We start from the raw sequence: 3,507 nt of genomic DNA on the forward strand, positions 1-3,507 counted from the left end.
CAAGAGTAGGTAACAACATTTTTAAAATATAACTGTTGTCGTATAATTCGAAATGTACGACATGATGTTATGGGTCCCAGGTACATAGTAAAATGGTTACTGAAGCAGGGTAACATATCTGTCATCTCTGTCATCTGTTACTATTATTGTGACAAGAGCAGTTACTTTATTTTTAAATTTTGGATACAATTTTATTAACTTTAGTCATTATGTTGTACATTCGATCTCTATACCTGTTCATCCTCTGTGTCTTTTGTTTTATATCCTTGGGTCTAGATCTCCCATCCTTCTCCCTATCCTCTGCCTGTGGTAACTGTTTCACTTGCTTTCTCTATATATCTCAGCTGTTTTTTAGAAAATATTCCACATATAAGTGAGATCACACAATGTTTTTCTTTCTGTGTCTGGCTGTTTGACTTGGCATAATGTCCTCCAGGCTCATTCATGTTGTGACAAAGGACAGGTTAACAGTCCCCCATCTAGGAATATATCCAAAGGAAGGGAAATCCCCTCTTTCTAAAGGTATGTTCATTGCAGCATTATCCAGAATAGCCAAGATGTGGAAATGACCTAAGTACCCAGTAGTGGACATGCAAAGAAAATGTGGTACATGTACAATGGAATATTATTCAGCTTTAAACATTGAATACGATACCTAGCAACCTTCTTGATGATACATCTGAGTACACATTGCCAGAATTTATTATACAAAGTGTCAAATATTCCATTTGCTGGATGCTATTAGTCTTAATAAGCCTTTTGATATGGGGTAGCCTATACTAGGAAGTAAATTAGTCAAAGGAAACAAGATAATATCTCTTTCTCAAAATTGTAATAGAATATTATTTGTAAAAGGGATAGAATAAACAAGTGATATGTAATTTATTTTAGAATCTCCTACCCACCAAAACCCTATTTCCACTAAAGAAAATCTTAAAACCCTCTGAAGAAAATGGATATTTGATAGATGTTGACTTTCATTCTACCTGTTCTTATTGGTTACATAATGATACCCACATTCAATTTTCAACTACCAACCAGCCATGCCGAGTTTGAAGATTTGCAATGGTAAATTTATGATTTCCCCCACCATCACCTTGCAGTTTTTTCTACTCTGGAAATGCAAAATAATTTTTATATTGCTCTTCTTTAAAGAGCATACAGAAATGAACAAATCCACTGGTAGGAAAAACAATTATGTAAATGTTCTAAGGCATTTTGCATACAATGTTTAAAATGTGTATTATTTCAAGCTACACGTTTTTTAGCTCTGTATAAGCAAAAGCCTGGGAATTGGTGCATTTGTAGATGCATTTCTTTAAAAAAAAAAAACTGGGCATAATAAAATGAATTGAAATATTTTCTTAGGAATTAGACATTTATTTTAGATTAAGTCACAGATGCTGGCTTCTTCACTTAAAATCACAAAAACGTTTTTACTATTAGACCCTTATGACTCTTAATTAGTTAAAGACTTAATGCCAGTTTCATAAGCCTGGAGGTTTTTGCATAGTTCATTATAAAAACAGAGTTTAAAGATAAAGACCAAGTTTATAAACGTTGGATAACGTTGATAAAAATCACTTAAATGGATAGAACAGTCAGTGGGGCTCTGTGATTGCATTAAATCTGTATCTGAAAAGAGAACGTTATTAATTCTCAAAATACTCAAACCTTAAAAAATATTTAACATCATGTAAATGCAATAGGGACTATCCAATTCATTCCATGGTGATTTGGGCAGGAGGCATCCAGCAGGCACGAGGAAAAGAGAGTCCATTCATCCCAATAGAGACATTTGGTCATGTGAAAGAAGAGTAGGGAAAGAGAAAGAGGAGGAGGAAGAAAAGGGAAAGGGAGGAATGAAAAGGAGGGGAGGAGAAGTGAAAGTAATGTCTTTTGAGCATATTTAATTTGCCAGACATCATTCTAAGTAACTTGATACAAGTTACTGCTAAGTTTCATAAGCCCCACAAAGTAGATACCAGCACTACTCCCATTGTACAGTTGAGGAAACAAAATCGCAGCCATCTTGGGTTTACTTTTCCTATTTTTTTCTATTTCTCTCAAGCAAGTAGTTTGATTGAATAAAAGAGGAAGAAAAAAAAGCAATGGCCAGGTGGGTAAGGTGACAGATATTTTCCTTCTGGGGTGGGAATGCATGCACTATGTATGTTACCTACATGGGTTCTATGCTCAGGGAACATAGATCTCTTCTACTGAGATCAGTGTGAAAATTTTTCTTTTCTCAGAAAACAGGAATTTCTAAACACCACCAGGCAGGGCAGCAACCTACCAAACTGAGCCTCTGTTCAAATTAGGAAAAAGGATTCCATTCTGGAAAGGAGTCACAGAAAAGGCGATTCTTCTTAGCAGATGAATTAGAAAAGGCATCCACTTAAGTTGGATCAGGTAGAAAAGACTGTACTTCCTCTGGGCTAAAGTTATCCAGGTCCAGGCTCACAGGTTAGGGGTCTGTGGGTCTGGCCTCCGACAGCCAGGGCCTGATGCTCTTGTGCAGGACACAGCCTGCTCAAGAAATCACATTCTGAGTCCTGGGACCAGGCAGGAACACTGGTTTTGCTTAAAGTCTTCATGCTTAACTCTAGGGACTTTGGACCCTCATTTTTCACCTTCTTTAGCACTCCTTTGAACTTGAGATACAGAAATACCTTTTGGTCTAAGCATATTCTGTTCCTTTTTTCTTTTTTTCCAGGTTCATAAAAATATGGAATGCTTCACAAATTTGCTTGTCATCTTTGTGCAGGGGCCATGCTAATCTTCTCTGAGTCGTTCCAATTTCAGTATATGTGCTGCCAAAATGAGCACCATATTCATCTTCCCTGGGCTTCTAAGCCCTTGCCCATCTGGTTAACTACCATTCAACTCAGTTCTAATGTCACTTTTCCAGGAAGCTGTCTGTAAAGGGAAAGTTAAGAAAGAAAACATACAAGACAGAGACTGGTGTTGGCCTGAAGGAAACATCTAATAACCAAGAATAGCCAAATTTCCATCTGAGAGTCAGACTAAAAAAGATAAATGTCTGAGTTTTAATTCCTATTTTTTCCTCCATTTACAATAGTTTAAATGGTGAGAAGTATTCATGTGCTTCCAATATTTACTTACTCTACAAATGTGTTTGCAATTCCAGCTATTTCCAAATGGGAAGTGTTGGGCTTTGGTGTCAGGCCTAAGTGACCACTGGTAAACTCCTTGAAACCTCAGTTTCCTCAGCTATAAAAGGAGCACAATAGAATACCTTAGCAAAACCTTATATAAGATGCTCTCTAAATTTTATCCCCTTTCCTTCCTCTAGATAATGTGGAAGATACACTTACATATCCCCAGCGCCATTAATCTACAAACTTTTAGAGCCAAAACATGACTTACTTCCATAGATTCTCTTTATATTATTTTCTCACCCAACCTCCACCTTATTACAATAATTAACACATAAACATTTGCTTAATGAATTAGTTGCTGACCAGTGGGCAAGATGGCCATCTG

The 3,507-nt window shown here is 36.6% G+C and overlaps 1 non-coding gene across 1 annotated transcript; it reads right to left on the minus strand.

Annotated features, from left to right (window-relative positions):
- Nucleotides 1–2,722: 2,722 nt before the first annotated feature.
- Nucleotides 2,723–2,829, minus strand: LOC111726719. Its single transcript, XR_002774429.1, has one exon. It is a non-coding gene; the product is annotated as a U6 spliceosomal RNA (small nuclear RNA).
- Nucleotides 2,830–3,507: the final 678 nt, after the last annotated feature.

This window comes from Otolemur garnettii, unplaced genomic scaffold (assembly GCF_000181295.1).
Source record: "Otolemur garnettii isolate 467f Iridium unplaced genomic scaffold, OtoGar3 scaffold00076, whole genome shotgun sequence".
Lineage (NCBI taxonomy): Eukaryota > Metazoa > Chordata > Mammalia > Primates > Galagidae > Otolemur > Otolemur garnettii.